Raw genomic sequence first — 13,768 nt, 5'->3', positions numbered from 1 at the left:
CGTGGTGAGGTATACTTACAAAAATACTGTGAGTGATAAATGTTTTTGCCTTAAATTATTTTCAAAAATATGACTTCTGAAAATAGTAAATCAAATATTTTATTGTTTTGTTTAATGAAAAATGTCTAACAGATTTTCTTCCATCATATTTGATCATCGTTTTGTAAAACGGGGACGCCGAATTAGCCTTACATATAGGCTTGAGTTGTGCCTTTGCCGGCCGAACGGCATCAGACCCTAATAGATGTGTTGGGCTTGGAGTACCGCGGAGGGCGCAACTCACGCAACCTAACGCCGAATAGGACCCAGGAATAGTTGAAGTGGTCAAATAATTAAAGGGCGGCAGTCGTCGCGCCGCGTCCTGTTCGATATGAGACTCATAGCGACGTATACAACGCGTGTAAAATACATTGTTTATTTACATGAAATTCGAACACGCGCTGCGCGACGACGACCGCGCTTTAATTCATCCATCAGTGAAATTGTGTTCGGTCTCTAATTAACGTACACAAGATTGACTTGGATTATTATTATGTCTATATGAGGTTAGGAGTAATTAAAACAAATACCAATCGTCATAATCGCCGGATTCTGTTTAGGGGGCGCTCTTCACAGTGACGTCATTATTATGTGAGATGTAGGTACATAAACTAACGTCAGTGTCAATGTTTGTACCATGGTCGTTGCGTCATTGAAACCCGTGTCCATGTGATTGATTTGACGAAGACGGAACATTTATAAAATAGTTCAAACCGTACAAAATAAACAACAAAATGTTGTTTAGTTATATGCAAAATTAAATTAAAAACTCGACTCACAGTCACGTGACACATCTCTTTCACGCCTCTCGTTGTCATAAGCTGGAGTTGTTATCGAATTTTCATGATCAAAATAAGATAATTATAAATGTTAGAGATCGTACAACACGACATATACTATTTCTGTCTCTTTTATAGGGGCGCACCACACTGAGGTGGTGTGCAAATTATCGACGCCACCATGAGTCTGAAACTGCGCATGAACTTAATCACGTCATCAAGTCGATGGGAGCCCTCATCGGCAGTACGATGTATAACCGGCTCTTTGATGGTTTGCGGGATAATCGGAATATTGATTGGAAGTCTGATGATTGTTTTAAGTTTTCTGGAAAGTGATCACCCACAATTACAGTCTTCATATCGACTGGCTGGTATTATTATACTAGGTAAGTCATTCACGCGTCGCGTATGGCTGGGAACTTGCGCCCCCAGCTGCGGGACACCCCCAGGTGATGATACGGGGGTGGAGGTACTAGTATTTAGCCATTGTTGTATAGTTTTGTTATCGTTATCACACAATTTTATACAACTTGGCGGAAATTTAAGTTTTAAATAATTTAAGAATTCATTTATTTTTTTAAGACCTGGGCACACGACGTAAAATATTCACCAGACACGTTTACACAATGTGTACATTTAGAGGTGAACTGTGCAATCGTTGGTGGAGAAAAACATATTTCCATATTCTCTGAAAAGGTTTTTGTCATTCAAATTCAAGAATTCTTGTATTTCTTGAAATATAAACTGTGAATGATTAATGCCCACAGCTCATTTATAACTCGACGCACTTAGTTAGATTAAATATTCCTTTTTAAGCAAATTATATCTTAACTTGTATCTTTTTTTTTTAATTGTCATGTTTCAAGACGTAGTACAAGACAGTCCACCACTTTTCTTCTTTTTGTCAACCAGGCGGTAGAATACAATTTAAAGAGTAGTGATCGTTGTGCCATACATGTGCGTGATTTCTTATGTACCCGAATTGTAAGCCATCTTTTCCGTAATGTTAAGATATTAATACATTACTTTCATTTCTTTCTTAAAATCAGGCACGTCACCTCTTCTCATTCTCGCATCATTTAGTATATTTTACATAGCAAGGGCGATCAAAAGACCAAAGAGGAAACGAGAGACGAGAGCACGAATGCATTTTGCATTAGGAACCGATCCTAGTCCAAAAAAGAAAAGTGAGTGCCAAGCGACATATTCGGTACTTCACAGATCACTATTTCACACCATCATACACTCCACTCCACTGATCATACTACCTTATAAATCCACATCAATTAAAACATGAAACTGCATTAAGCCACACTGTAGTACATTACAATTTTGGTACTGAATAAATTATATTTACATTACACTACACTACACTACACTACACTACACTACACTACACTACACTACACTACACTACACTACACTACACTACACTACACTACACTACACTACACTACACTACACTACACTGCACTACACTGCACTGCACTGACTTAAAGCACGGTGGTCGTCTCGCTGCGCATGTGCGAGATTTATGGGTCTCATATAAACAAAGATGTCGACTTTGACTGTTGCACAGAACAACGAGTACGAACTGAGACGTTTTCAAGCTTTAATTAGGTAATTGTCATGTGATTGGAAGGTGTCGAAAGAGTCACCGGCGGTAATCAGTGCAAATCGCCCCCAGGTCAAAGCTCATACTTGTGATTTCCATTTGAAGAGCGCATTGGATTGTGGGAAAATCAATATTTATCAATACAAATGTCGCACATGCGCAGCGCGACGACTGCCGCGCTTTAACAATACTTACCCTACAAGTTCCGTATTATGTTTTACAGAAAACAAGAAGCGTAAACATAAAAGATCAAAAGATAAAGGTCCGTCTTTCAAACCTCTTCTCAGCAAGTGGCAAGACCAAATACACCCACATAAAGAAATAAACAAGGAAGCGAAGGAAAATAAACAGAAGGAAGAACAACGAAAACAACAACAAGAAAAGAAAATTGAACAATATGAGCTACAAGAGCAACCTTCACAACAGGATCACCACAACACACAGCAACATAATTATAACCAGGACACCATCAGTGATAGCAAATTGCCCCACTCTCATCAACCCAAGGAATCAGCTCCTTCTCAAAACCTATCTCAAGAGGACGCTGCACGCATACTCAATAAGCGAGGACACGCATCTAAAATTAATAACCGCAAGATAAATGAGCAAATAGAACTGGCAATGAAAGAAGCAACTTCCACCTCCAGGGGGCGCGCTCGACTTCTGCAACTACCCCTCCTATCTAATCAAGATGAAGCTGGACAGGCACATACAGCGGGCCAGCAGAAGCAAACCATGCAGAGTAATTCCAGTCCATCAGTTGACATAAGGAATTCAAACCAGCGTGGAGATATATCATATTCATCTGCTTCATCTGTCACAAATGAAGTTCCAGAAATTAGAAAACCAGACGCGCCTCCGTCCCCACGTGATCCTAAACGCAAGGTACGGAATAAACCGGTTCCTCCTCCACGACAAGGCAGTTCAGCAAAGCATGAGCCGGAAAGCAACTGTGTAGCAGTTAATAACAATGACTCACGATGTACTTGCTATCTGATGAAAAAGAAACAACACATATCCCCACCTGATGTTGGTTACAATAGCAACCACTCGGAACAGCCTACACCAATGACATCGACTCCAGTCGCACCACAGTTGATCACATCACGTGTAGCAGTCAGTCAGATCAGTAGCAATGCACCACAAGGTGCAACCTTCTTTCCCCCTGACGTTCGTGGTCACATGACCTCACCACCTCGTGAGTATGACGTATATTCACTGTATGACGTTGCTCCTAGACGTGAAGGCAGAATCATCAAAGACCAATACAGCACATCTTTCAGAACGCCAGACAGGAGATTTGAAGATGAACTGTTTCTAAACAAATCTGAATTCACAAACAATGTGCATGTCATTTCAGCAGAATTACATCCTGTCCCATCTTGGAAAAAACAGAAAACATCAATGAAAAATGCTGACGATGGTTTTAATCTCTTTTCTAAGGACACTGTAAACATTACTCCTAACATGAATATCGATGACACACAATTCCCGTCATTGGGTTCGCCGGAGTCAGAGGTCAGAGGTTCACGTGCAGTCCAGCGTCAAGAAGCATCACATACATTACCACAAACATCTAAAGTTCGATCTCACCTCAAATACGGTGTTAAAGTTCTTCCTGAAACTATTAATATCACAAGAAAGGACAAAAACAAGAAAATGATACATTTATCAGAAGCAGCATATAACAAGGTACCTTTACACCAAAATTCATCAGCGCCATGTCAAAGGTCTTCTGTAAAAAGGGAACCAATGAAACTTGAGCTTGTAGAGACTGATATAGGAGGCCCTCTAGTGATGGGCATTGATATAGGAAATGAACAACTTTATGCTGATCAACAGAAGAAGGCCATTTCAAGTTGGGTGATGCAGTCATGTAGACGTAATTTGTCAGCTAGTTCAGAAGAGCTGACTACATCGTCCACACAAGATGATAAGGATGCCGGTTACTCCAGTGGATCACTACGACAAGATATGTATAGATTATTAAGTTCGCCCTCTAGCGATGATTGGGAGAATAATCGATTTCCTGAACTCCAAGGAAGAACCACTAATCAAGTCTTCAGCCCAATTCGTACCGAGGAACCAGTGACAGGTATCAGCAATGCTGGCGCCGATTGCACGTCAACTGACGAAAATGCAGAAGAGACGGTGGTGGCAGTTCCACGGAGAAAAAGAAGTCGTCCTCTGTCGTGGCACCAGCGGTATTCATATCACAGCGACTCAAAAAGTGGTACCTCCCGGCGTCCATCTTCAGTTCACAGCGATTGTAGTACATTCACGTCCGTGACACGCAACAGTCAATCGAGCTCTGGGTCATTGTTCTCCAACAACGGTGTACTTTCAACAGTGTCGTCACCAAGAAGCAGCCTGTGCATAACATCGGATGCAGACCTTTTCGATGACGTTACTGACGATGAACGATACACTTACGTGTGATTGGTTCAAATCTAGAATGAGGCTGTGAACACTTGCCATTATTTAACGTTTTAATTTCATTAACGTTTGAAAGCAGTTTATTTGGATTTTGAATCAAACCTTTAAAAAATACTAAAGATAATGAAAACTGCATAAAGTGAATTAAATGCATAAAATGGCACGAGGAATGCTATCACCTCATAAGAGAGTTAGTTTGAGCGGGTTCCATAATGCATTGCGCATTCTCTTTGAACGACATTACTAGCTGATTATAAAGCGGTGTAGTTTTCATGTATAAAATTACATCTTACATATATTGTATGCGTAATATGGACCTATATCGAATAAGCTTTAACAAAATTAATAGCCAAAAAAGGGAATCGATACTTTAATTTTAACAACTATTCAGAGACTATTCACGAGACATTCAAATTAATACTACACACATCTATTAGAAGTCGCGCCCTCTGTTGACGAAGCGCTTCTGTGGCGTAAGAATGGCGCCATGTCGTTCTTAAATACACTGTTAGGTTGCATAGTCGTTCGTCATAGTAAATCTCTCACAGAAACACTTCAGTCTTGGGGTGATGCTTACAGTATGGCACGTTGCATGACGTCATTCACAAATTTGTAGCAATATATTTTGCAAGTAAATGTATTTTTTATAAGTGGAATAATCGCAAATGTACCTTAGCCGAAGCGCCACCTCTGTTGAAATGCCGCCATATTCGGAGGGCGTATTATTTAAAAATTCCTAGACTATATTTATTCAAGCATTTTACAAGTGTATACAATAAAGCGCATCAAACGATCAAAATGTGTGATTAGATCGATGGAATTATCTCCAGCACTTTTAATGAATACCTTACTTTTCACTGTCGAATATGCTTCCTTCTTATATACTGCCACCTAACGGTCAATCTTGGCATCCTTCGCACCATTGGAGAATTTAAGTTTGAAATGGTGGCGCTCTCCTTGACGCCCGTTAATTGGGTATTATTACCAAACGCTTCAGCGTGGTATTAAGAATTTATTTTCAGGGTTGGGTGATACCAAGGTGGAAAATGGTTGCACATATGGGGGTAATTCCTGGAATTACAATAAAGAGGGTTCAGGCCAAAATACAATATATAGTCTGATATTTCTGTGGTATTCTGCTGCTGTAACTAATGCAGATTTGTTCTGAAATTCAGTGTATTGTGTGCACTCACGGGTTATTCGTTTTTTGCTGAAAACACCCCTATTTTTAATGGCAGATTCGAACTAGGTTCACTCCCACTGGGAAATATGCATTGTCGCTTGAATGAGAGCTAATTAAACACATTTTCCAGACCGGCGAAAGAGTATGTAACAGCCTATCACGTGATTTTACTCAGAATGTCAACATGGAAAGAGGCTATTCCATTTTACGCAGGAATAATTGGGAGAAGAATATGTGGAGGATTGTATAAACAGAGATGTGTATACTGGAAAGTAATATCTATCCTTCTTTTGCATCGCTGAGCATTTCTTTTTTTAGTATACTTGTTTAAAATTGCTAAATTTGCATGATTTGCGATGTTTTTTTTATTAAAACGCCCCTAATGGTTGAATCCCGGGTTTGAAGGAGAATGTAACAGCACACCACGTGGTTCGTTTGAACACAATGGTGAAGGGTTGGCAACATAGGGCACCGTCCGATCTCGATGGAATGTTTCGAATCAGTCATACGTAGTTTAAATTAAGTTAAAAGTTCCTCCACAGAATTGTGCATTGGCAAACATGCCGTCACAACTGCGGTACTCCACTGACGGAATGACTTTCGTCGACAGCGATCGTTGATGAGCTGCACGCTACAACTTCGCTTATGATGTTGCTTGTTAGCCGTGGATTGAATAAATCTTGATTTCCGGTAAAAATGTCGCTCATTTGGCGTTGGTAATCTTTATTTGGAACTGGGTCACGCCGCAACGTCGCCAGCAGAAACCTCCTGGTACTTTGATGTTGATGGTCTATGATAAAGCTCATTCAACATACATCAAGTTCTCTCAATCGTAGTATTCCATGTGGTGTACAGCTAATATTAGGGATTTCAGTCACTTGGTTAATGACATCGGAAGAAGTGGGTGTGGGCAGCCACCCTTTCAAAAACTACAAAATACGTGAGCAAAACTAAAAGCAAAAAAAAAAAAGTTGCCATGAATTCTAGCTCTATATCTTATGGTAAATTTCTGAAAATTGCAACCCATTGCGTGTAGCCGTTTTAACAACACGGGAGAATAAAAATTGAAACCTCCGTGACCTCCAAATTTAACCCGGTGTTCTAAATCCAGAGAAGTTTGCTGCGTTTTCCCCGCGTTGGAATGAACCGTACGAAAATGCCACAGAAATCAAGTAGGGGATGACAGCTATAGAATGAGAGGTGATAGGTGAGAATCGGCCGAAAATTGGCGAAACGGCAATAAAAACAAAAGTTTGACGGCAATTTTCGTATCGACTTACAACTTTCTGGCATATCTATCACTCATAATTTGAAAAATATATATATTTCAATAGACACAAATCTATGTTTTGTGAGTGTGACATCAATTTAAAGAGTGCGACAAGCCCATTTTAAAAGTGGTACCTCCAACCCGGTACTTTGTTTACATGGACTCCATTTTCATGTACGAAGAGAATGTTTCACTCCTTCACTTTTATATACGTTTATTTTGTTTTTAACATGTCGAAAATGCAGCGTAAATGCAAAGTAATTGTACATGTTAGAGCATTCACAGCCGTAGAATTGAGATGATTCATTGGTTATTTTGGCATAAAAATGAATCGATCAGGCACAGAGATTTCAAAATTTTCGCGCAGCTCCCAGTTATGTTTTCCATGCACACTTCTTTTCTAAGTTGCCAAAAAATAAGCTGTAATGTTATATCTTAGATTTGTTTATTTGTGTCAATGCTTTTTGTTTCGTAAGTATTATTATAGCGTAAAAATAAGCAAAGCTTGGTAGAACGCATAGCCCGTCGATGAGGGCGTTTTCAATGCATTTGTATAGGAATAAAAACGAAGGCAACATAAACGAAAGTAAAACTTGTTTATCTTTATTGACACTGACAGATGATTTAAAAATAAATTTGAATATGGCTTGTTTCTATGGTAACAGATGGTCTATAAGTTGCCTTCTAATGACATTAAATAAAAATTGATATAAAGTTCATTTGTTGAAAATTTGGTGAAAATTCAATAAAAAAGGGGAAAGATATGGCAGTTTAAGTTCAGCTCCAATTAAATAATTAGTGCTTATTCATCCAAAATGGTGCCGTTGTCTTTACTATTCAGTAGTGCTTTGTTGTGTCATCTTTTGTCCAAAATTAAGAGATGCTAATTGAAGCTACAAAGTACCTTATCTCGAGAACGGTTACCCTGATTTTCATCAAATAAGATGCATTGCATTGCATTACTCTAGTAGAGATCTGTCCAATGCCACCATGTAAACTACTCTATGATATGTGTATAATTTCCCCCTGAAATCCCTATTGATGCAGTGTAACAATGTCGGCGCCGGTGATATCTTACCAGTGCGCAACGTAGCCAAATAAAAGGCATGATCATTTGAACACTGCTATTACAAGAATGGTAGGGGGTCATAAATTTGGGAAGAAAGTATTAAAAAAAACAGATTTTGGCTGTTGCCATGGTAGTGGTGGGTCAGGATTGTTTTTCCAATTAGTGATGGTACGACCTATCTGTCAAGTATGAACAAAATCAGCCAAGCCAAAAAAAAATCACAGAAGAGTTAGTTAAAAAGCCATAACTGGTGAACAGTTACTCTAAATTTGGGGTCAACCTTCTCATTGATGAAAAAAGATATCAAAAATTCAAATAGTATCATTGTACCCACAATCAAGCCGAGTACAATGAGCTATGTCTGAGGTGTTGTATTCTGAATTTGTAGGAGATACGTTTAGCTCGAAGCTATCCAAAAAAACATTTTTTTACTGTTGCTATGGCAACGATGGACCAACATTTTTTTTGCAGATTTTTCCTAATAACTAGGATGAAGGTGTGACCTACCTGCCATGTTTGAGCGAAATCGGCCAAGCCAAAAAATCACAGAAGAACTAATACATGAAAACACTGGAAATCACATCACACACACACATGATTTGAGGGGCAATCCTAGTGGAGCGGATCGCCAATACCGAGTTCATTAGCATATTGACCCTGAAAATACCGAAAACATTATTGCATTGGTGATATACAAATTTGTTTTAGTCAAAATAAGTGACAGCCTAGAAGTTCCATTACTGTTGTTCAAATTTCATTTCACTCGGCAAGTATATTCATGTACCCAAGGGTAAAATATCGTACTTCTAAATATTGTTTATTTCTGCTATGTTTCGAAAACGCTACTCTTGAAAGGACTACTTTGTTTGCATATTTCATAGACGAATCAAAATAATCTGTAGTACATATGTAATAATGTAGTATACTTCATTTTTACTGAAAACGTTTTTCCCCTGAAATAAATTCCAGTGAAAATGCCATTTACCTCATACTCTATTGAGACACAGCATAGGGAAAATCGGATTCACATGTAATGCTTGAAAAAGTTTCAGCCAAAATAAATTAAGTGAAATTCTATGTGACGTCATAAGAGTTAGAAATGAACAAATTATGTGACACCCGACCCGACCACTCCACACACAATGTAAATTATACCCCCAAAACATGCTTTCACTCACGGTTTCACCAGTGTATTCTATTTGACTTCAGAAGAAATTGAAATAAACAAATTATATGACAACGCACTTAGTTATAATTTCAGCCTCTAGTTCAGCACTGATTAAATAAACTACCTCGTCTTTATGCCAACTTGAAGTTATTATTCATTGCCTACATCAGTGACTTCAAAATACATGTTTCAAACCCAGGAATTTCACTTGCTGTTAATTGCATGGGGCTGCCAGTCTTTCATGATTTGTTATTGTAATATCAATTTTGCGATTACTCTGAACATGAAGCTGTAACCACAGACCGTCTAGGTGCTGTAATTAAATCCTTGTATAAGCACCGGTTAGGCAGGCTTGAACTATGCATGTGAAGCCAGCCGAGAGGAAAATTCAATCCTATAGATTTCTCATTGTTTGGTAACTATTTGCTGCAAATGCAACAAAAATCAATATAATAATATTACCCACACAGCATTCTACAGGTTACTTGTATTTTTATTTTGCCTGATTTCGCCATGTAACCAAACTTTACTCACCCCGTGTTTATCAGACATTCTCATAAAGTAATAAAGATTTCTAGAACTTTATTCGTACCAGCTTTTGTTGGATGGTTCTATAATGATATTTTCGTCGGAGGGAAACAAGGTGAAAATGCAACGAGAAAATGGTTAAAGGGCGGCAGTCGTCGTGCCGCGTTCTGTTCGATATGGGACTCATAGCGACGTATACAACGCGTGTAAAATACATTGTTTATTTACATGAAATTCGAACACGCGCTGCGCGACGACCGTCGCGGTTTAAACATTAACGTTATCAGAGTGCGTGTTCAAGACCAGAAACATATACAATCTAGCAGCAGAATAAACTTCAATTATAAAGCTGTGGGTCAACCAGGTCGATCAGGACAAATGTGATTGGCTGAAAGAATCAGTTGCAAACGTCTTACAAAGTACTTGATTATATTGCCCACAGCAGAGCGCCTGTAAAGGCGGGACATCTCCTTAAATTATCTCCTTAAATTCCATTCCAATTTCTCCAATTTTCTCGCCAACTCTTCCAAATACCATGGACGAATAGTATTATGAGGGGGCACAACGAATCTCGTGAGATCTCGATCTCTTGGGATATCGGCGGCCGTTAGCGACTTGGGTTTATTGATATTGTTATAGTTTTTGTGATCACACCTTGTTGATGAAATAATTCGTGTTCTGGAAATATGGAATATAAATAAGTTGTGACAAGCGATGGGGGCAATAAATATACACAATAAATATGCATAAACAAGACCGTTACTGGTTTACTACTAACATGGCTGAAGAAGTACCAATAACAACAACGAAAGTGCATACAATAACTATAATAAACTCGAGAGGGCGCTGCCCAATATGAACTCAATAATATCGAAATAGTAATGTCTATGTATTGTTCATAATAGGACAGTCTGTCACATAAGTATATAGTGCGACTTTCTGAATTATTTACTATCAGTTAACAGTCGCTTGTTATCTATAACTAAAGCAGGACACTATCAATGGTTTGATAATGACACGTGGTGGCGCTCTAAGCCCCGGGCAACGCTTCATATCTTTTACGTCCGTTCAGCACGAGAGGCGAAGAGTTCTATGTTTGTTCAGAAACTGTTACTAATTTCCCTTTGTCTGTATGTAACAGACTGGGCACATTTCACTGGTCATATGGTATGTAAGACAGCCGTAATATTTGCATGAATAACGAGGTATCGCGTGAAGGCCAGATGAATCATCGAACTAAATAATAGATCACGATGGTGAAGTGGTGGAGGATGAACGCCAATTATACTAATCATGTTACATCTATCAATGCATTCCTCATGAGAAGAGGGTGCCGGGCAATAGGAGACATTGACTACAAAACTGAGTACCGTATTGGGGGAGTGTTTACGTGCCCACCATATACGAACAAAATTATGCTTCATCTTTGTGTTATTGACATGTCATAGAAAATTTGATATGCCAAGAAAAAAAATAATGACGAACTCCCATATACAGTCCGCACACCCCACCCGCCCCTCTTGTGGGAAAACACTGATAGGTGCATTACGTCATTACCACTTCATACATATTCACAGCAAACAAATAAGTAAACGAAAACTCAAATTTTTCATAACAATTACGTCATTGAAACGTGATATAAACTTCCATCAGATTCACAGCGAAGCAACAAAAAAGCCGCAACAAAGACGAAAAGTCGGGGTTGAACGGGTCGTTATTAAGTACACAATTTTCCACCGAACGTTCTATTATTACACCATCTCAATTTTTAATAAATCGTCCAAATCCCGATCTACGATCTCTCGCACAAATCATTTTATCCATTTCATTTTGTCTCCATGGTATTACCATGTTTTTATATTAATTGTTTTACGTGGAAAGCGACACATGTCGCACTGATTGTATACTAATTGTTTTTTTCACACTTTAGTGATTTAATTTAATGGTTTATTAATATAAATATAATAGCACAGCTTAGCGGTCCAGGCTTTGTCGGTTGTATTTAGTGAGCATTCCGATGCAAAAGTATGTGTCTATTGCATTAATCAGTAAGAGGTAACACCTTTACCCATGTCTGGCATGGATGCATATATATATTATGTGAACCAAATTCGTAACGTGCAAACGAACTCCCAAGTTGGACGCCTAGCAGGCTCGGGAGCAATTAACCAGTCTGTATGAGAGTGGTGTTTAAGTAAACTCGTAGGCCGGGCGCGTTTGTAGTCTGATCACGGCGTGTATGTTTATTGACTTGTTTATTTCATGCATTTTCACCAAACAACTAGATATTTATCAGCATTTCGCGATAATCCGACCAATAATATTCACTTGTAATGCCGTGTGAGATAATCGGTAAATCGGATCACCGTCCCTCAACACCGGTGGACGGTGATCGGATGCATATTTTAGCTTATATACTAAGCCAATGCGACTTAATTCACGGGGTCAACCAAAACTGTGTTGAACACATGAAGTTGTGGTGATACACCGTTAGCTAATACTCAGTGCTCATAGTATAGAAAATGGCAAAATGTGAAACGAAGCAAAGCATCGTGGGTATTGTATAGTTAACTCGTTTCCGGCGAAATTCAAAACACATACTATAAAGTAAATAGTACCTTCATTCATAGTTCTGATCAATATTCCAATACAAAATGCTACAGTTTGGGTGTATCTGAAAAGTATTGTGGCTGTTAAGATGGGTCTTGTATCTATAGACGACTTTCCCGGAAGTCGAAGAACCGCCTTTTCGCATGCGAAATTGGGGTGTAACGTAAACTTGCACGCGTGATATTGTGCTCCTGGGTGTACCAATCGACGTAACAAAAATAAAATTCTTTTCTATCGACTATCAATAAACTGACATGGTTGTATTTTCCGCCATGACAAGGCAGGAGTATTTTTGCACCCCAGTTTTGCTACTTCCGGGAAAGTGGTCTATGTTCGAGCTTAACTCCATTTCCAAATGACAGGCAGAGGGACAATGACCTTCGAATTTTGCCCTGTTTTGGGTGGGGTGGGGTGGGGGAAGGGTATCTAAGTGTTTTATACGACTTGTTCTTACTATTAATCATATCAATCCATGAATTTATCACGTTACCCGTATGTGTATTAGTATATATAATAGGCCGTCTAATAGGCCCCTTTCATAAGTCGAGCGCCCTCAAACACTTCCTGTTTCAGAAGAACTGAAAGAGAGGCTAGTAGGTATAGAAACTCCACTGTCTTCATCGACAAATACAGCAGCTATCCATGAAGTACTGTTTTACATCCGTTCTATTATTCGGACGGTCAGTTGGCAAAATGACTTGCAACTTTGCAAAACACTTTGTTCTTTGCCTAATCTAGACTTGTCGGCGCCACTTGATTGACGGGCGCGTGGTTTGGGATTACTATTTACCGACTATTTCATAGGGGTTGACGGCATGTAAGTATTATCTAGCGTGCGTTTACAACAACCATTCTTTATGTTTTATATTTATATTTTAATTATTTTCAGTAATCTCAAAAATCGCAAGTTGGGTGTTGCTTAAATTTGTCGAAAAATGTCAACTCCCGCTCATTTTAGTCGACATAATAACGGTCGCCATTTTGAAACTGCCGCAGTTGAAAAAGTGATTCGCTCAAGGACGGCACTTTTGATTTGACAAAGTCCATCAATTCGTTATAATCAAGTGTTCC

The sequence above is a fragment of the Saccoglossus kowalevskii genome, chromosome 18 (assembly GCF_978046115.1).
Source record: "Saccoglossus kowalevskii chromosome 18, keSacKowa6.1, whole genome shotgun sequence".
NCBI classification, from domain to species: Eukaryota; Metazoa; Hemichordata; class Enteropneusta; family Harrimaniidae; genus Saccoglossus; species Saccoglossus kowalevskii.
The sequence above is the reverse complement of the archived record's forward strand: the minus strand, read 5'-3'. Positions refer to the sequence as shown.